The sequence below is a fragment of the Pongo abelii genome, chromosome 8 (assembly GCF_028885655.2).
Source record: "Pongo abelii isolate AG06213 chromosome 8, NHGRI_mPonAbe1-v2.0_pri, whole genome shotgun sequence".
In the NCBI taxonomy this organism is placed as follows: Eukaryota; Metazoa; Chordata; class Mammalia; order Primates; family Hominidae; genus Pongo; species Pongo abelii.
Window position 1 is genome coordinate 55,292,736 of NC_071993.2, and position 21,962 is coordinate 55,314,697.

General features: G+C 39.4%; 1 protein-coding gene and 1 pseudogene across 1 annotated transcript in view; one reads left to right on the forward strand and one right to left on the reverse strand.

Annotated features, from left to right (window-relative positions):
* WDFY4 (WDFY family member 4) overlaps nucleotides 1-21,962 on the forward strand; it is a 303,041-nt gene that overhangs the window by 59,126 nt on the left and 221,953 nt on the right. The gene's annotated exons all lie outside the window — the stretch shown is intronic.
* On the reverse strand, nucleotides 6,527-13,480 carry LOC103891633 (large ribosomal subunit protein uL13-like; annotated as a pseudogene).

The window sequence follows — 21,962 nt, forward strand, 5'->3', positions numbered from 1 at the left end:
TTTTTTTTTTTTATTATTATTATTATTTTTTTTTTCTTTTATTATTATTATTATTATTATACTTTAGGTTTTATGGTACATGTGCGCAATGTGCAGGTAAGTTACATATGTATACATGTGCCATGCTGGTGCGCTGCACCCACCAACTCGTCATCTAGCATTAGGTATATCTCCCAATGCTATCCCTCCCCCCTCCCCCCACCCCACAACAGTCCCCACAGTGTGATGTTCCCCTTCCTGTGTCCATGTGTTCTCATTGTTCAATTCCCACCTATGAGTGAGAATATGCGGTGTTTGGTTTTTTGTTCTTGCGATAGTTTACTGAGAATGATGATTTCCAATTTCATCCATGTCCCTACAAAGGACGTGAACTCATCATTTTTTATGGCTGCATAGTATTCCATGGTGTATATGTGCCACATTTTCTTAATCCAGTCTATCATTGTTGGACATTTGGGTTGGTTCCAAGTCTTTGCTATTGTGAATAATGCCGCAATAAACATACGTGTGCATGTGTCTTTATAGCAGCATGATTTATAGTCCTTTGGGTATATACCCAGTAATGGGATGGCTGGGTCGAATGGAATTTCTAGTTCTAGATCCCTGAGGAATCGCCACACTGACTTCCACAAGGGTTGAACTAGTTTACAGTCCCACCAACAGTGTAAAAGTGTTCCTATTTCTCCACATCCTCTCCAGCACCTGTTGTTTCCTGACTTTTTAATGATTGCCATTCTAACTGGTGTGAGATGGTATCTCATTGTGGTTTTGATTTGCATTTCTCTGATGGCCAGTGATGGTGAGCATTTTTTCATGTGTTTTTTGGCTGCATAAATGTCTTCTTTTGAGAAGTGTCTGTTCATGTCCTTTGCCCACTTTTTGATGGGGTTGTTTGTTTTTTTCTTGTAAATTTGTTGGAGTTCATTGTAGATTCTGGATATTAGCCCTTTGTCAGATGAGTAGGTTGCGAAAATTTTCTCCCATTTTGTAGGTTGCCTGTTCACTCTGATGCTAGTTTCTTTTGCTGTGCAGAAGCTCTTGAGTTTAATTAGATCCCATTTGTCAATTTTGGCTTTTGTTGCCATTGCTTTTGGTGTTTTAGACATGAAGTCCTTGCCCATGCCTATGTCCTGAATGGTAATGCCTAGGTTTTCTTCTAGGGTTTTTATGGTTTTAGGTCTAACATTTAAGTCTTTAATCCATCTTGAATTGATTTTTGTATAAGGTGTAAGGAAGGGATCCAGTTTCAGCTTTCTACATATGGCTAGCCAGTTTTCCCAGAACCATTTATTAAATAGGGAATCCTTTCCCCATTTCTTGTTTTTGTCAGGTTTGTCAAAGATCAGATACTTGTAGATATGTGGCATTATTTCTGACGGCTCTGTTCTGTTCCATTGATCTATATCTCTGTTTTGGTACCAGTACCATGCTGTTTTGGTTACTGTAGCCTTGTAGTATAGTTTGAAGTCAGGTAGTGTGATGCCTCCAGCTTTGTTCTTTTGGCTTAGGATTGACTTGGCGATGCGGGCTCTTTTTTGGTTCCATATGAACTTTAAAGTAGTTTTTTCCAATTCTGTGAAGAAAGTCATTGGTAGCTTGATGGGGATGGCATTGAATCTGTAAATTACCTTGGGAAGGATGGCCATTTTCATGATATTGATTCTTCCTATCCATGAGCATGGAATGTTCTTCCATTTGTTTGTATCCTCTTTTATTTCCTTGAGCAGTGGTTTGTAGTTCTCCTTGAAGAGGTCTTTCACATCCCTTGTAAGTTGGATTCCTAGGTATTTTATTCTCTTTGAAGCAATTGTGAATGGGAGTTCACTCATGATTTGGCTCTCTGTTTGTCTGTTATTGATGTATAAGAATGCTTGTGATTTTTGCACATTGATTTTGTATCCTGAGACTTTGCTGAAGTTGCTTATCAGCTTAAGGAGCTTTTGGGCTGAGACAATGGGGTTTTCTAGATATACTATCATGTCATCTGCAAACAGGGACAATTTGACTTCCTCTTTTCCTAATTGAATACCCTTGATTTCCTTCTCCTGCCTAATTGCCCTGGCCAGAACTTCCAACACTATGTTGAATAGAAGTGGTGAGAGAGGGCATCCCTGTCTTGTGCCAGTTTTCAAAGGGAATGCTTCCAGTTTTTGCCCATTCAGTATGATATTGGCTGTGGGTTTGTCATAAATAGCTCTTATTATTTTGAGATACGTCCCATCAATTCCTAATTTATTGAGAGTTTTTAGCATGAAGGGTTGTTGAATTTTGTCAAAGGCCTTTTCTGCATCTATTGAGATAATCATGTGGTTTTTGTCTTTGGTTCTGTTTATATGCTGGATTACATTTATTGATTTGCGTATATTGAACCAGCCTTGCATCCCAGGGATGAAGCCCACTTGATCATGGTGGATAAGCTTTTTGATGTGCTGCTGGATTCTGTTTGCCAGTATTTTATTGAGGATTTTTGCATCAATGTTCATCAAGGATATTGGTCTAAAATTCTCTTTTTTTGTTGTGTCTCTGCCAGGCTTTGGTATCAGGATGATGCTGGCCTCATAAAATGAGTTAGGGAGGATTCCCTCTTTTTCTATTGATTGGAATAGTTTCAGAAGGAATGGTACCAGCTCCTCCTTGTACCTCTGGTAGAATTCGGCTGTGAATCCATCTGGACCTGGACTTTTTTTGGTTGGTAAGCTATTGATTATTGCCACAATTTCAGCTCCTGTTATTGGTCTATTCAGAGATTCAACTTCTTCCTGGTTTAGTCTTGGGAGGGTGTATGTGTTGAGGAATTTATCCATTTCTTCTAGATTTTCTAGTTTATTTGCATAGAGGTGTTTGTAATATTCTCTGATGGTAGTTTGTATTTCTGTGGGATCGGTGGTGATATCCCCTTTATCATTTTTTATTGCATCTATTTGATTCTTCTCTCTTTTTTTCTTTATTAATCTTGCTAGCGGTCTATCAATTTTGTTGATCCTTTCAAAAAACCAGCTCCTGGATTCATTTATTTTTTGAAGGGTTTTTTGTGTCTCTATTTCCTTCAGTTCTGCTCTGATTTTAGTTATTTCTTGCCTTCTGCTAGCTTTTGAATGTGTTTGCTCTTGCTTTTCTAGTTCTTTTAATTGTGATGTTAGGGTGTCAATTTTGGATCTTTCCTGCTTTCTCTTGTGGGCATTTAGTGCTATAAATTTCCCTCTACACACTGCTTTGAATGCATCCCAGAGATTCTGGTATGTTGTGTCTTGGTTCTCGTTGGTTTCAAAGAACATCTTTATTTCTGCCTTCATTTCGTTATGTACCCAGTAGTCATTCAGGAGCAGGTTGTTCAGTTTCCACGTAGTTGAGCGGTTTTGAGTGAGATTCTTAATCCTGAGTTCTAGCTTGATTGCACTGTGATCTGAGAGACAGTTTGTTACAATTTCTGTTCTTTTACATTTATTGAGGAGAGCTTTACTTCCAAGTATATGGTCAATTTTGGAATAGGTGTGGTGTGGTGCTGAAAAAAATGTATATTCTGTTGATTTGGGGTGGAGAGTTCTGTAGATGTCTATTAGGTCCGCTTGGTGCAGAGCTGAGTTCAATTCCTGGGTATCCTTGTTGACTTTCTGTCTCGTTGATCTGTCTAATGTTGATAGTGGGGTGTTAAAGTCTCCCATTATTAATGTGTGGGAGTCTAAGTCTCTTTGTAGGTCACTCAGGACTTGCTTTATGAATCTGGGTGCTCCTGTATTGGGTGCATATATATTTAGGATAGTTAGCTCTTCTTGTTGAATTAATCCCTTTACCATTATGTAATGGCCTTCTTTGTCTCTTTTGATCTTTGTTGGTTTAAAGTCTGTTTTATCAGAGACTAGGATTGCAACCCCTGCCTTTTTTTGTTTTCCATTTGCTTGGTAGATCTTCCTCCATCCTTTTATTTTGAGCCTATGTGTGTCTCTGCACGTGAGATGGGTTTCCTGAATACAGCACACTGATGGGTCTTGAGTCTTTATCCAGTTTGCCAGTCTGTGTCTTTTAATTGGAGCATTTAGTCCATTTACATTTAAAGTTAATATTGTTATGTGTGAATTTGATCCTGTCATTATGATGTTAGCTGGATATTTTGCTCGTTAGTTGATGCAGTCTCTTCCTAGTCTCGATGTTCTTTACATTTCGGTATGATTTTGCAGTGGCTGGTACCTGTTGTGCCTTTCCATGTTTAGCGCTTCCTTCAGGAGCTCTTTTAGGGCAGGCCTGGTGGTGACAAAATCTCTCAGCATTTGCTTGTCTGTAAAGTATTTTATTTCTCCTTCATTTATGAAGCTTAGTTTGGCAGGATATGAAATTCTGGGTTGAAAATTCTTTTCTTTAAGAACGTTGAATATTGGCCCCCACTCTCTTCTGGCTTGTAGGGTTTCTGCCGAGAGATCCGCTGTTAGTCTGATGGGCTTCCCTTTGATGGTAACCCGACCTTTCTCTCTGGCTGCCCTTAACATTTTTTCCTTCATTTCAACTTTGGTGAATCTGACAATTATGTGTCTTGGAGTTGCTCTTCTCGAGGAGTATCTTTGTGGCGTTCTCTGTATTTCCTGAATCTGAATGTTGGCCTGCCTTGCTAGGTTGGGGAAGTTCTCCTGGATAATATCCTGCAGAGTGTTTTCCAACTTGTTTCCATTCTCCCCGTCACTTTCAGGTACACCAATCAGACGTAGATTTGGTCTTTTCACATAGTCCCACATTTCTTGGAGGCTTTGCTCGTTTCTTTTTATTCTTTTTTCTCTAAACTTCCCTTCTCGCTTCATTTCATTCATTTCATCTTCCAGGGCTGATACCCTTTCTTCCATTTGATCGCATCGGCTCCTGAGGCTTCTGCATTCTTCACGTAGTTCTCGAGCCTTGGTTTTCAGCTCCATCAGCTCCTTTAAGCACTTCTCTGTATTGGTTATTCTAGTTATACATTCTTCTAAATTTTTTTCAAAGTTTTCAACTTCTTTGCCTTTGGTTTGAATATCCTCCCGTAGCTCGGAGTAATTTGATCGTCTGAAGCCTTCTTCTCTCAGCTCGTCAAAGTCATTCTCCGTCCAGCTTTGTTCCGTTGCTGGTGAGGAACTGCGTTCCTTTGGAGGAGGAGAGGTACTCTGCTTTTTAGAGTTTCCAGTTTTTCTGCTCTGTTTTTTCCCCATCTTTGTGGTTTTATCTACTTTTGGTCTTTGATGATGGTGATGTACAGATGGGTTTTTGGTGTGGATGTCCTTTCTGTTAGTTTTCCTTCTAACAGACAGAACCCTCAGCTGCAGGTCTGTTGGAGTACCTGGCCGGCCGTGTGAGGTGTCAGTCTGCCCCTGCTGGGGGGTGCCACCCAGTTAAGCTGCTCGGGGGTCAGGGGTCAGGGACCCACTTGAGGAGGCAGTCAGCCCGTTCTCAGATCTCCAGCTGTGTGCTGGGAGAACCACTGCTCTCCTCACAGCTGTCAGACAGGGACATTTAAGTCTGCAGAGGTTACTGCTGTCTTTTTGTTTGTCTGTGTCCTGCCCCCAGAGGTGGAGCCTACAGAGGCAGGCAGGCCTCCTTGAGCTGTGGTGGGCTCCACCCAGTTCAAGCTTCCAGGCTGCTTTGTTTACCTAAGCGAGCCTGGGCAATGGCGGGCGCCCCTCCCCCAGCCTCGCTGCCGACTTGCTGTTTGATCTCAGACTGCTGTGCTAGCAATCAGCGAGACTCCGTGGGCGTAGGACCCTCTGAGCCAGGTGCGGGCTATACTCTCCTGGGGCACCGTTTCCTAAGCCCGTCGGAAAAGCACCGTATTCGGGTGGGAGTGGCCCGATTTTCCAGGTGCCGTCTGTCACCCCTGGAAGGGGAACTCCCTGACCCCTTGCGCTTCCCGAGTGAGGCAATGCCTCGCCCCTGCTTCGGCTGGCGCATGGTGCGCTCACCCACTGACCTGCACCCACTGTCTGGCACTCCCTAGTGAGATGAACACGGTACCTCAGATGGAAATGCAGAAATCACCCGTCTTCTGCGTCGCTCGCGCTGGGAGCTGTAGACCGGAGCTGTTCCTATTCGGCCATCTTGGCTCCTCCCCTAGCAAGTTTTATTAAAGCCGAATTATTCTTGGTTTGTTATTTTGCAAGCTGATTTTCCCATTTCATCAAAGTTTCCATTTGTGGGCATCCGGCTGCTCACGATGGCTCCCTCACGCTCTTCTGAGCAGAGCTTGTGAGTTCTGTGACTCATTTCCAACCTATTTACCTGTGTCTTCCTTGCTTTTTCTGCTTCAGCACTATTCACAATTGTTTACTTTTCAGTGTGCCCTATGAACCAACTTTGACTTTTCCTGTTTCTCCTACTTTTTTGGGTTATCATTTCCTTCTACCTTTGGGCTTATTCTGGTGTTCTTTTTCTTAACTTGGATGTCTGTTTCCATCTTCTTTTTACGTATAAATTTCTCTGTAATTTGTAAGTTTTATTTTCAGTATCATTTAGTATGAAATATGTTTCTAATTTCCCTTATAAATTATAGTTGACTCTTACGTGTTTGAATTTTGAATTTCCATTGTTACAGTGTTTCTAGTCATCTTTGCTATTTACTTCTCACTCTATCAAGGTGAGAGAAGGTGGATCGTCTGGGTTGTCATCCTTTGAAATTAGTTGAGGTTGACTTCATGGCCCTCAATGTAGTCCCTTCTCATAAATATTCCACATGTGCTTGGAAATAATGCATGTTCTCAGAGTGTTAGGTTTGATGTTCTATTTATGTCCCTTGGATCGAATTTGTGAATTGTTTCATTCAAATATCCTTTATCATTAATTTTTAAAGTCGGCTTGAAATATCAGTTTTTTTGTTTTTTCTTTTTGGAATAAACAGGCCTTATTGGGCTCATGGGTCTTGAGGGCCTCTGTGTATTTGTCAGTTTTCTTCTCCACGTTCTTTTTGGCCTGTTTCTGCAGCCTCATGAGCTATTTCTTCTTCTGGTAGTGGGTCTCGGCCTTCTCCTTCCTCTTCTCCTCCAGGGTGGCTGTCACTGCCTGGTACTTCCAGCCAGCTTCTTGAGCCAGGCGCCCCACGTAGGCAAATTCTCTCGTGGGCTTCACATGCACAGCCTTGCGGGCAGCAGGAACACCCATCTGGTTTTCCTGTTGTAGAGCGGTGGGATTCCATTGAACACCTCGGGGTCCAAGGCAGCCTGGCCTCGCTGGGTCTTGCGTACCGTGGGCCCTGCTCTGTAGGCTAGAAGACGCTGCTGGGGGCCAGGAAATAATGGGGGCCAGGAAATAATAGGGGCCTCATCAGGGTTGGTGCTCATCCGCCTGCGGAAGAAGGCCGTGTACTTCAGCTTATTTCTGTAGAAATTGTCAGAAATGTTGACATTCTTGCAGCGCACCACCACTTTCCGGCCCAGCAGTACCTGCTTCACCACAACGGCCGCCAGGTGGCCCAGGAGGTGGCCTCAGCCTCCAGCACTGGGACCTGCCCCTCCGCCACCTGCGGCAGCGGCCTGGGAAATGGAGCATCAGTTATTGAGAACGATGCATTCAAAATTTCTCATGATAAAGTGGATGTGTCAATTTCTGATGAATTTTCCCTTACATATATTTGAGGTTGTAAGAATCATACATATTTAGAATTTTTATATTCTTATGGAGTCTAAATTTTTATCGTTATATGGTGACCTTTTTATCCCTAGTTGTACATTTTGCCTTAATAATAATAGGACTGTATCAGGTTTTTTTTGGTTAGTTTGTGCCTGGGATTTTTCTTCACCCTTTGGTTTTAACGTTTCTGTGTACTGTCCTTACATTTTTAGGTGTTTTTCTTGTAAACAATAAGGAACCATTTTTGTTGGTTTTACTTTGTTTTTCAATCTAGTGTGGTATTATTTCTCTTTTAACTGGAGAAAGTCATTTGTTTACACTTTCATAATTATTAATATATTTGGAATGATTTCTACTTAGCTTTTTACATTTGTTCCACTTTTAAAAAACATTTTTGGTCTTATTTTTGAATTGAATTTTTAAAATTGTGTTTCCTACCTACTAGTATGAAATTTAAACTCTCTATGATTAATTTTATAGTAGTTACCCTGGAGTGAATTAACAAGCATACTCATGTTTTTAGTTAAACAGTATCTTTATCCTTCCAATTAAGACACCAAGACCTTAAAACTCTTAAATATTTTTGCCTTTTTCTAACTTATACATTACTATTAGCTAATATTTTAAACTTATCTCCTGTTAGTAAATCCATCAGATATGACAGTTATTGTTGTTGTTTTATAAAATATTCTTTGGATTTACCTACATGCTTTAAATGTCTGTGCTCACCATTCTTTTTTGCATCTCTATCCTTCCATCTGGGATTATTTTTTATCTACTCTAGTACATTCGTTAAACTTTCCTGTACTGTGGGTCTATTTGTGGTAAACTCTCTTGGATTTTATTTGTCTGAAAACTGTCTTTATTTTCTCCCTAATTGCAGAAATATAGTTTTGCTGGGTATACATTTATTGGTTGACAGTTATTTTCTCACAGTAAATGGAAGGTCTCCCCAGCTATTGCCTTCCATTGTTGCCATTTAAAAATCGTTTTTATTTCTCTTCCTTTGAAGGTAATTTGTCATTTTTCTCTGGTGGCTTTTAAGATCTTCACCATTCTTGTTCTATTGCTTTACTGTCATATATCTCAATGTACATTATTTTAAACATTTATTTTGCTTCATATTCATTGGGATTCCTGAATCCCAACTGATGTCTTTTATAAAATATGGATTTTTAAATTATGACCTCTTCTCCATCCCTTTTCCTATTATGCCTTTTTGGAACTAATACAATTAGATGTATGCTTTACTTTTTCATTCTATCCTCCATGTCTCTTAATCTTTCTTTTACATTTTTCATCTCTTTGTCTCTCTGTACTCTGTTCCACGCAGTTTCTTTTGGTCTTTCTTAAACCCACTGAATCTCCTACTAGCTGTGTCTAATCTGATATATAATCTAGCCATTTAGGTTTTCTTTTTAAAATTTCAATGACAGTATTTTATATGTCTAGATATACTGTTTGTTTCTTTTTCAAATAAACTTGATTGGATAGCCCTTTTCCTTTTTCATATCTGTCTTTCATTTTTATTTCTTCAAACATAAGAATCATAATTATTTCTTCTTGTGTTTTTTGAGAGTCTATTGTTTCTGTGACAATCATGGAAGGTCCCTTGTGTGATGTCTGATTTTTTATTGTGAATCTTGCTCCAAGATTTTCCTGTTCTTGGATTCCATGGAAACCATCCTCATTCGGGCCATCCTGCCCTTCTGTAGGTATGGGAATGCCTCCATGGGGTCTTAGCTGCCCTTTCCAAGCCAAGCCTTGGCCAGATTCCCAGGTCCTGATTTTCTTGCTTGTCTTGGGAAGAATTCCCTCTCTGGGTTCCCTGTTCTCTATATTTCAGGGGCAATCCCTGAGGAGGCCTTTTGCCTGAGCACCCTGATAACATACAGGTTAACTTAGGATCTTGGTATGGAAACTTGTTCTACTTATTCTACCAGCTCTCAGGGGCAGGGGAGTATTTGTCAGTACCAAAAGACATTTAGTAAGTGATATCAGGTGAAGAAAAGCAATAGTAATTAGTTGAATGTCTATGGAGGCTGAGCACTAAACATCTATTTATTTTTATTTCCCTCCAAAATTTTGGAATTTTATCAATAAGGAAACAAAGGCTGAGAAAGGATAAAAAACATGGCCAAAGGTCACACATTTAGTAAATAATAAAGCTAGAATTTGAACCCAGGGCTACCTCCAAAGCCTGCATGCATTTGTCTGTGCGTGCATGTATGTGCACACATGTGTGTGTGTTCTTCCTGTTTTTTTCCTGATACTCCCACAATAATAGTGATAGTTTTCCAAATGTCTGACATGACAGCCTACTGTTTGAAGATCGGGTTCTAACCAATGGACTTCATCAGTCCTGATGTTTTAGAGGTGAGTCCTGTGTCAAACGTCACCCTGGTTTTGTAATGAGTAAGTTTTACATTTATAAGAGCCATGTTTCATAAACAGAGCACTTTTTTTCTCCCTAAAAGAGATACATGGCCCTTGACCTTCCTTAATGGTTAGAGAATAGGAAGTGAAACTCTACCCCTTCCAGGGAGTCTGCAGAGTAAAGGGCATGGCAGTGGGCTGGGAATGGGAGACAGGGTGCTCGTCTCTGCCCTACCACACCTGTATGTCCTTGGGCAAGTGGCTTCCCTCAGCCGTGCCTTCTGCAAAGTAGGTCCCAAGTCTCCAGGGAGGAGGGAAAGAGGCCGTGGGCCTTGGAGTCAGGCCTGCTTGTTGTATGCCTTGGCGGCTGTGTTCTTTGGTCCTGCTACTTTATTTCTTAATCTTCCATCTCCTGATTTGAAGGCAACATAATAATAGTATCTACATTGAGGGATGCTGTGAGGCAAGGATTGAAGATGGTAGTTAGAGTGATCACAGCTGCTTCCTAAGCATGTGTGTGCCAGACACCATGCTCAGCTTTTTACAATGGACTATTCTTCAATTCATTTAGTCTTTATGGTAACTATAATTTAAGGAACATTTTTCATAACACAGAGGTGACATGTTATGTAATTCCAAAAATATATCTATGGTGTCCAAAATACATCATATATCTCTATGAAACATACATCATACCAAATAAACACCTCTACACCAAACACACTATATACACATCACACGCACATATACATACACCACATGTACACAAAACACACACACACCACACTAAACATACACCTTACACATACTGGCATACCACACACCCACACACCACACCTACACACCACACAGCACCTAGCACACACACATGAATACACACCACACATACCACCTATATATGCTACATACAGAAACCACACAACACACACAAATACCACACACACACATACTACCTATCCACACTACATACACACACCGTAGAATGGAGTGCTTACCCCTCAGCAGCACATCATCCACAGTGCAGGTCTGGAGTTGAAAGTGGAGCAGAAGTAGGGTCAGACTGTGGTGGGCCTTGCACAAACCCTATAGGAGACCATTTCACTTTTACCCTATAGGCAATGTGGAGCTAGGGTGGTCTCTGTGCAGGACTGTGGCATCATGGGGTTATGGGTTATGAGGACTCCTCTACAACTGGGTCTGTGTATAGCTCTGAGAAAAGCCCCCTCCAAAGCAAGGCATCTCTGCTCCTTCTTGCTTCTGCCTTAGCATATGCCTTCTCCCAGCCCCTGCCAGGCCTCGTGGGCTGACTTTTATTCCTTATGTCAGCCAAAGGAGCAACCCCAGTCACCTTTACCTTGAACTTAAGTTGTGGCTATAACTTATAGCCCTAAGGGGACATCATTTCAACAGGAATGTGGTGTGCTCCAGGCAATGGTTAAGGTTTCACAGGACACTCTGCAGGCCAGAGCCCTAAACACTTACTCCTCTCGCTCTGCTGCTGGGCATCCTGCAGCTTCGTCCTAATCTTTCCTGTTGAAACAATGTCCCCTGTGCGTATGAGTTATATCTGTCACTTAAGTTTGTTAGAGGTAATTGTTGTGCCAGACCATTGAGGAAGGGTGTGGGACAGTGTAGTTCCTGAGCAGTTCACATGAAGGCCACACCAGCCTTTGGAAGGCACAGATGTGACCCTGTCATTCCACTTGGAAGCCTCCAGTGCTTCCCCATGATTCCCAGGAGGGAGTCAGACATTGGGAGTGTGGGGCACACAGTTCTGGGGGTCCCGCCTGCCCATGGCATCACTCGTCTAGCACCTTGCAGCCATGTTTCAGACTCAGATTTCACATATGCTCTTTACTCTACCTGGGATGCCTTTCCTGTCTTCACTCTGCCTGGACAGTTGCTTCTTATGCATTTGTCTAGGTTGAGATGTCACTTCTTCCAAGAAGCCTCCCCTGGCTGCCCCATCCCCATCCCATGGGCCAAATCAGATCCCACTGCCTCACATTTCCTCAGCACCCTCAGCACTGATCACAGGGCAAATCAATGATTAATTGTGTAACCTTCCTTGGTTTCTTATTTCTTTGGTTCATGTTTGCACACTTGAGCATATCTGAAACCAGGATATGTATTAAAATGGTTGCCAAGGACATCAGCCACTTAAGTCGTCTCTTCCCCATCTGCTAATAAAGGCACTGCACATCTATCGATTTTTGGTTTCTTACCACTGTGGAAATAAGATGGTGTTCAAATCTGTTTCTTCTGCTTCAGTGGTGAGGCCCATGTGAGCATGGACTGAGTCTGTAGCTACATCAGGGACCCCCGTGAATGGTCACTGAGTAGAATATGGGCATGAATGAATTGAGAAGATGGACAGGACAGGAGGAAAGGCAGAGAGGGTTGGCAAGGCAGATAGTCTTGGGCTCTCTTGCCTGGTGTCCTGAAGACACCTGATGTGCAGTGGTCCTGCAACTGCTTCAAATATGGCTGCTCCTGCCTGCTCCTCTTCTGGGCTCCCACCTAGTAGAGACATGAATGGAGCATTATCCTTGTATGGTGGGGACCCTGGCAAGGGCAGGCCCAGAAATTGAGAGGACACAGAGAAGTGCACCTAATGAAGTCTGGGGAGGAGGTCAGTGAGGCTTTCCTGGATGAGGAGACCACTGAGCTAAACATTTAAAGATGAGAGTTATCTGGTCTGAGATGGGTTGAGGAGGCATAAAGGTGAGATTCAAAATCAACTATCTTGAGTAAGGTTTGTTCCTGCCTTCTGTAGGCATTGCTCGGACTTCAAGCTGTAGTAGGGCTTTAAGCTATAGGGATGGATGGGCAGAGATGATGGCTAGAAAGGAGAGGAGAAAAGGAGCTGCCAGTCGCTCCTTCCAGGGATGGCAGTAGCTTGAACAGGAGAACATTTTGAGAACTATTTAGGACATAACTTTGCCTGGCCTTGGTAACCAATTTGATGAGAGTGTGAGAGAGACTGGTTGGTGCTAGTCCCTGAGAGAGAAGCCCTGGAGGTTTGGAAGAGGATGGTGGCTGTCTGAAGTAATCAGCATGGACTGTGCAAATGAGGCCACTTTGCTTTTAATTTTCTAATGCATCCCTCAAGTATCCACAGGCCTTAGTAACAGGAGATGGGTATTAATCTTGCCTCCTGAAGTTTGATAGAATCCATATAGGGGACAGTCTGTCTGACTTCCATATGTAAGCAGGACAAGTACCAGGACTGGAGCAGTCATCCTCTCTGATGTGCAGCTGCTGTGGGTGGCAGGATTTTATAGCCAAGCTCAGGGGCTGTGTGACATGATGAGGCTTCACTGGTTCACATCCTGCAAAGGCGCCTAGGCTTCTTCAAATGAGATGCAAAATCTGGCCAAGCACGCCTCACACCACCACTGGCTCCCAAAGATACAGGTACTTTGGGATTTGTACTTCTGATTACAACCTTCTGTTGTACCCACAGGTCCCTTGTGAGATACAAGCCATCTGGGAACACCAGGTCAGGTGGGGGATCAGTGTCTGCCATCCTTGGAATCCAGAACGTTGTCTCCATTCCTGTTCTGTCAATCCCTACCTTACAGCAATGCTTCTCATAGTGTGGCCTGCAGACCACCTGCATCAGAATCCATTGTAGAGTTGTTCAAAAATATAGTTGTGTAAACTAGATTTCCCGAATCACAAATCCCTGGGGTTGAAATTTAGGGTTCTGTTTTTAAAAAGGTCCTATTATTATGTGTAAGCACATTAAAGTTTGAGAACTGCTCCAGGTGCTGGACATCTTTTACTTTGAAAAATTTTTAAAAAATCTTAGCTTTTTTCACCGAGGTGAGATTTGCAGAACATAAAATTAATAATCTTAAAGCAAACAATTCTATAGAATTTAATGCTTTCACAGTGTTGTGTAAAGACCACCTCTATCTAATTCAAAACATTTTTATCACCCCAAAAGGAAAACCTATAGTCATTCTCATTCTTTTCCCCAATCCCTGGGCTACCACCAATCTGCTTTGGGGATTAAACTATTCTGGATAAATCATGTGTAAATGGAATCATGTAATAGGTTTCCTTTGGTGTTTGACTTCTTTCGGGTAGCTTAATATTTTTGAGATTCATTTACATTGTAATGTATATCAGTACTTCTTTCCTTTTTGCAATAAAATAATATTCCATCATATGTGTACACACCACAATTTGTTTGTCCATTCATTTGTTGATGAACATTTGGGTTATTTCCTTTGGTTCTTGTAAATAGTGCTGCTATGAACATTCATGTCCATGTATTTATTTGAGTACTTGTTTTGAATTCTTTTGATTATATACCTAGGAGTAGAATTGTAGCTCAATTCAATAGAATTGTAGGAACTGTCAAACTGCCTATTTTCACAGCAGCTGAACCAATTTTATATACCCAACAGCAATATAAGAGGTTTTCAATTTCTCCACAGGCTTGCCAATATTTATTTCCCTTTAAAAAAATTGTTTTAGCCATTCTAATGGGTATGGAGTGTGTTATCTCATTGTGATTTTGATTTTTGTTTCTCTAATGGCTAATAATGTTGAATTTTTTTATGTGCTTTTTGGCCATTTGTATATCTTTTTGGGGGAAACGTCTATTGAAGGGCTTGGCCCATATTTTAATTGGGTTGTTTCTCTTTTTGTTGCTAAGTTGTATGAATTCTTTATATATTGTGGATACTAGACTCTTAAAAGAAATATGATTTGCAAATATTTTCTCTCATTCTGTAGGTTCTTCTTTCATTTTCTTAATAATGTCCTTTGATGCACAAAAATTTTCAGTTTTGATGAAGTCCAGTTTATCCATTTTTTCTTCTGTTACTTGTGCTTTTGGCATTATATGTAAAAATCCATTGCCAAATCCAAGGTCATAAAGATTTACCTGTGCCATGCTGGTGTACTGCACCCATCAACTCGTCATTTAGCATTAGGTATATCTCCTAAAGCTATCCCTCCCCCCTCCCCCCATTGTGCACATGTACCCTAAAACTTAAAGTATAATAATAATAAAATAAAATAAAATTTAAAAAAAAAGAAAAAAAGGAAAAGAAAAAGCTGGACACAGCAGGCCCAAAGACTGAGTTCCACTTGGTCATTGTTGATGAATCTGGGAGAAGTGGTATTTGGACCCAAATGTCTGAGAGCAAGTATAATACTGCCAACAGAGCCTGTGACTTGGCTACAAATGGCTTTCCATTTTCCAGTCCATGGTGGGCCAGACAAAACTGAAGTTGCCAGTGTGTGCCCCCTACTCTGTGTGTGCCCCCTACTCTGAAACCTCTGTCAGCATCTCGCCTTTCTGACGATGGGCAGGGAGCGGGGCCGCCGCTAACTCCGTATCTCAGTTGCCCAACTTGTTCCGAAAGGCCCTCGGCTTTTCGCCTTCACCTTTTCAGCAATCAGATACAGAAATTCATGTGACGAAACCAATTGCTGATGAAAAGTTCATTTGCCAGAGGTCCTCATTATCCTAGGATAGATAGAATGACGATAACAAAAAAGGAATTGGAGTGAATCCACTTAAAACAGGAACCCATATTGCATATACAGTGAAAAAAGATATGATTGGAGCTTTGCCTTGAGAATTAAACAAGCATTACAAAAAGTCAGTTTTATTTTATATTTCAGAAAACTAGGTTATAGCTGTAATTATGCATCTTTCTTAAAAATCAATGACGAATGAGTCAAGTGTTGATGGGGGAAGCTCTGATGAAGGCATGTGATGAAGGCATGTGATGATATTCTATGGATTTCCTGTTGGACTGTCACAGTGTAATCACAAAGAGAGCCACTTTATTAATTTTCCCAAGAGCATCCGAATCCTCTGCTATTAAACTTACTCTCTTTAAAAAAAAAAAAAAAAGATTTACCGCTGTGTTTTCTCCTAAAAATTTTGTTTTGGCTCTTATGTGTAGATAATTAATTCATTCTGAGTTAATTTTTGTATATGGCAAGGGGTCAGGGTTCAACTTCATTCTTTTGCTTATAGCTATTCAACTGCTCTGGTACCATTAGTTGAAGAGTCCCTTCTTAAATTGTCTTTGTATCGTTGTTGAAAATCAAGGGGCCACAGATACATGAGTTTATTTGTGGATTCTCAATCCTATTTCATTGATCTCTATATTTATCCTTATGTCAGTTCCACTCTGTTTTGATTATGTAGCTTTGTAGTAGGCTTTGAACTCTGGAAATGTGAGTTGTCCAACTTTATCTTTTAAAATATTGCTTTGGCTTCTTAGGGTTTCCTACAATTCCACATGAATTTGAGGGTCAGCTGTCACCATTTGGCATGCTGCTAGCTGTGGGCTTTTCATAAATACCCTTTATCATGTTGAGGAAGTTACTATCTATTTCTAGTTTTTGGAGTGTTTTTATTATGAAAGAGTGTGGGATTTTGTCAAATGCTCTTTATGAGTCAAACCAGATGATCATCTGTTTTTTTGCCTTTGTCTATTAATGTGGTGTATTTTGTTGATTGGTTTTCTTATGTTGAACCACTCTTGCATTTCTAGTATAAATCATACTTGGTCATGGCATATAATCCTTTTAATATGCTGTTGAACTTAGTTTGCTAGCATTTTGTTTAGGATTTTGCATGTATGTTCATAAGGGACATTGATCCCTTGGATATTGGTAGTTTGTTTTTTTTGTTTTGTTTTGTTTTGTTTTGTTTTTTCTGTATTGTCTTTGTGTGGCTTCAGTATCAGAGTGAAAATACAGGCTTCCTTTCTGTTCCTGGAATATGCCAGACATACTCCTACTTCAGGGCTTTTGCAGTGGCTCTTCTCTTTGCTTGAAATGCTTTTCCCATGGATGTCTGCATCCGGTCTTTCAGTTTTGCCCTTCTTAAAGAGGCCAAACCTGCCACTCAAATTAAAATTGTAAATTACTCTCCTTCTGCATACAAGCACTGTCAATTCTCCTTTCTTGGCTCTTTTCTTCTCAATAGCACTTATCATTTCTTATTCATTACGATATTATTATGTTATATATTAATACATCATATTATGCATTATAATTATTAATTTTAATTTACTTATTTATTGTGTTTATCTTTATGTCTACACCCTTCCCCTCACACCCAGGTCATGGGTTTTAGTTTGTTTAGTTTACAGATGTATCCAGAGTGCCTGAATAGTGCCTGGAAAATAATAAAAGGCCAATAAGTATTTGCTCAGTTGATTTGAATAAATTACACCCAAGCACAAGAAACACTCCTGAGCACCTTAGCTACTCTGAAGGCTAAAAACAATCTCAGTTTGCATATGACAGCAGCAAGATGGGCAGGGTGTTGGAAAATTGGGTGTTGGTAATTTGGGATTAGCCTGTAATTTATTATTATTATTTCAATTCACATAAAGTAAAAGTCTCTTTTTTTGGCCTACAGTTCTATGGGTTTTAATTCATGTGTAGAGTCACACGACTACCACCACAAGCAAGAAACAGAACAGTCCCATCACCTCAAATAGCTCCTGGATATTGCCCCACATAGTAAAACCTTTTCTCCACCCCATCCTCGCAACCATGGATCTTTCCCTATAGTTTTGTCTTTCCAGAATACCATATACATGGAAGCATACATGTGTAATCTTTTGAGCCTGGCTTCTTTCGCTCAGCATAAGGCCTTTCAGATTCACTCATTTTGTGTGTATCAATAGTTCATACATTTCTGTTGCTGAGTAGTTTTCCATTGTAGGGACACAAATGTTTTCTCCCAGCCTATAGCTTATCTATTCATCTTTAAACAGGGTCTTCCACAGATTGAAGGTTTTAAATTTTGATGAAGTCCAAATCATCATTTGTTTTTACTTTTATGTATTGCACTTTTATGTCGTATCTAAGATCTCTTTGCCTAACTGACGGCCATGAAGATTTTCTCCTATGTTTTCTTCTAAAAGTTTTACAGGTCTGTAATCTGTTTTGAGCTACTTTTTGTACAATGTGTGAAGTTTAGGTTGAGATTCATTTTTTGTTTGTTTTTGCTTATGAATGTCCAATTCTACCAATGCCATTAGTTGAAAATATTATCTTTTTTCCATTGAATTGTCTTTATAACTTTGTAAAAACTGCTTAGCCATATTTATATAGGTCTTTGGACACTGTTTGATTTCATTGACTTATGTGTCTAGCTTTTCACCAATATTGTCTTGATTACTGTGGCTTTGTAAGATATCAAATGGGAGCTCTCCAAAGTTATTCTTCCTTCTCAAATTTGCTTTGGTGATTTCAGTTCCTTTACCTTTGGCTGTCTTGATAGAACCTCGTTATTTTATATATAGCTAGGTATTATTTGCTGATTGTTGAGGATTTTTGCACCTATGTTCATTAGGGATACTGACATGTAGTTTTTTTATACTGTGTTTTTCTGTTTTCAATATCAGGGTAATTCTGGCTTTGTAAAATGAATTGGGAAGTGTTCCTTTCTGATACCATATAAATGTTAATGATCAGCTTGCCTGTATCTACAAAAATTCCTGCTGGGATTTTTATTGGAATTGCATTAAATCTATAGATCAATTTGGAGAGAATTGACAATTTAACTGTAGTAAATCTTCCAACCCATAAACATAGTGTGCTTTTCTGTTTATTTAGGTCTTTGATTCTTTCATCAAAGTCTGTCATATTCAGTGTAGGGCCTGCACATGTTTTCTTAGATTCGTACCTGAGTCTTTTGTTGAACACACTTCCAAATGGTATTTAAAATTTTTTGGTTTCTAATTTTTCAATTCTAGTATTTAAGAATATGGTTAACTTTTATATGTCGACTATTATTCTGAAACTGTTAAATTTAATTACTAGTTCTAGAAGTTTTCTTTTTTTTATGGATTCCTTGGGATTTTCTATGAAGACAATCTCATCGTCTGTGATTAGTGCCAGTTTTTGATCTTCCTTTCCAATCCATATTTTCCAGTATTACATCCAATAGAAATGGAGAAATCCTTGCTTGTTCTTAATCTTAGGGAGAAAGTCTTCAGTCTTTGCCATTGAATATAACATCAGCTATGGGATTTTTGTAGATGCCCATTATTAGGTTATAAACAATTCCTTTGAATTTACTGAGAATTTTTTTTATCATGAGCAGATTTTTAATCTTTCAGATGCTTTTTATGCATTAAATGATATTATCATGTGATTTTATTAATATGGATCATGTTGACTGATTTTTGAATATTAAACTTGCCTTGCATTTACGGGTAGTCCAATTGGCCATAGTACCCTCATTATTTTATATGTAGCTAGGTATTATTTGCTGATTGTTGAGGATTTTTGCACCTATGTTCATTAGGTATACTGAAATGTAGTTTTTTTATACTGTGTTTTTCTATTTTCAATATCAGGGTAATCCTGGCTTTATAAAATGAATTGGGAAGTGTTCCCTTCTCTTGTGTTTTTGAAAGAAGTTGTGTAGAACTGGTGTTATTTCTGTTTCAAATGTATGGTAGAATTTGCTAGTGAAAATGCTGAGCCTCAAGGTTTCTTTGTGGGAAGGCTTTTAGCTACATATTCAGTTTTTGTAATAGCTATAAATGATTTAGGCAACTTATTTCTTCTTGTTGAGTTTGGTAGTTTGTGGCTTTGAAGAAAACCATTTGAAGGTAGTTTGTGACTTTGAAGGAACAATTACTGAGAGGGGTGTTGAACTCTCTAATTGTGGATTTGGCCATTTGTCCTTTCAGATCTATGAGTTTTTCTTTCTGAATTGTGATGCTCTGTTGTAAAGTGCAAACACATTTTGAATTGTTATGTCTCTTTTAATCATTATATCATATAATCTATTTATTCTGAGTCATTTTCCTTGCTCTAAAGTCTGTTTTCCCTGATATGAGTAGAATTACACCAGCTTTCTTTTGATTACTGTTAGGATGGTATAAATTTTTCTATCCTGTTACTTTTAACCTATCTATATCACAATATTTAATGATGGCATATAGCTTTGTTTTTATTTCTTTCCATTCTGACAATAGCGTCTATCAATTTTTAATGTGTTTGAATTAATGATGTGTTTGAATTTAGGTTCAGGATTTTATTGTTTGTTTTCTCTTTTTTTTACTCTTTTTTTGTTCCTCTGCTTCTGTTTGCCTGCCTTTTTGTGGACAATTTGAATATATTTTAGTATTCAATTTGAATTTATCTACTGAATTTTTTGACTCTCCTGTTTTGTCTAGTTTTTTTTTAGTGCTTTCAGTAAGGCCTGCAGTATACTTAATTAACTTTTAACAGTCTACTTAGAATTGACATTTTACTATTTCAAATGGATTATAGAAAGCTTACCTCTATGCAGTTCCCTCTATCCATCCCTATTTTTGTTTTGGTTGTCTTATGTATTACATCTAATACAATGTCACTTTCAACCATCATACCTAAATTTAAGAACTTAAGAAGAGAACAATAATAGTGTATTATATTTACCCAAATATTTACCATTTCTGTTGCTCTTTCTTTATCCCTGAAGTTTCCTTTCATTATTTTGTTATATTTTCCTACCATCTGAAGAAATTTTAAAAGTATTATTCTTAGAACAAGTCTGATGGCAAGAATCTGTCTTCCTTCATCTGGGAATGCATTTATTTTGCCTTCATTCTGGAAGCATGTGGATATGGAATTCTGTGTGTATTTTTGTAGCACTTTAAAAATGTTGTTTCCATGACTTCTGCTTTCTTATGAGAAAATCCACAGTTATTTGAATTGTTGTTCCCCTAAATGTAATGTGTTGTTTTTCTCTGGCTGCTTTCAAGATTTTTAAAATTCTCTTTAGTGTTCAGCAGTTTGATTATGCTGTGTCTGGGCATAATTTTTTTTTGTTTATTTTATTTGGGTTTTGCTAAGCTTCTTAGATCTTTAAGGTTATGTATTTCACCAGCTTTGAAGAAAGAAGCACTAGAAACTTCTCAAACATTTTTTCTTTCATGCCATACTCTTTCTCCTCTCCTTGGAGGATTCTAATGACAGAAATGTTAGATCCTTTTTTACACATGACCTTGAGTCTGTCTTTATTTTTAGTAATCTTTTTCCTTTTTGTTGTTCAGATTAGGCAACTTGTGTTGCTCCATCTTCATGTTCATGGACTCTCCTCTCATCTCATTCTCCTATTGTTCTCATTTAGTGAGTTTAAACAAATTTCATTTGTTGCGTTTATTTGATTCTTTTTTATTGCTTCCATTTCTTTACTGAAACTTTCTGTTTTTCATTTATTTGAAAAATGTTCACTCTTACTTCTTGGAATTGGGTTAATAACTGCTTTAAGGGTTTCATCTGATAGTTCCAACGTCTGTGACATCTCAGCATTGGCATTTGTTGGTTGTCTTTTTCCACTTGAGATGTTGAGACTTCCCTGGTTCATTCTATGTTGAGCAATTTCAGGTTGTATTCTGGACATTTTGAATCTTATCTTATGAACTCTGGTCCTTGTTGTCATGTTATAGAGAATGTTAATGAATATATATATATTTTTTAAGATAGGGAACTGGCCCACTTAGGTTCAGGTTGCAAGTTTTTGCCCATCTTCCCTGGACTCTCTGGTTCCAGTATCAGTTCAGTTTTCAAAGACTTTGCAGGGAGATTTGATGTGCGCTCACTTGCCTCATGCAGTAACTGGTTGTGTGTGGTGGTTTACCTCCTAGTTAGGGTGAGATGCACATGCACAGTCAGAACTGAGCCCAGAGGTTAATACACAACTTTGTGGTTACATTTTCGTCAGCTTCCTCTTCTTCATCCTTTCCTTAACACTTGCTGGCTCCCAAGGGGTCCCTTCCTGCTCTGTCTAGAGTTGGCGCTTTTGTTTCTCTGTTCTTCCCCGTGTCACTGGTATCTGTCTCTGGGGCCATGCAGTGAGGGGAGAAAAGGAGAAAACAGCAATGGGGATTTTACCTACACTCTTGGGACTACAGGTCCTCTGGTCAGAGAGAAAGTTTCTCTTCACTGAGAGTTTTAGAGCCTGCCTGGCTGCTGCTGCTGTTGCTGCTGCTGAGGGAATTGTCTGAAAGATGGGTTGG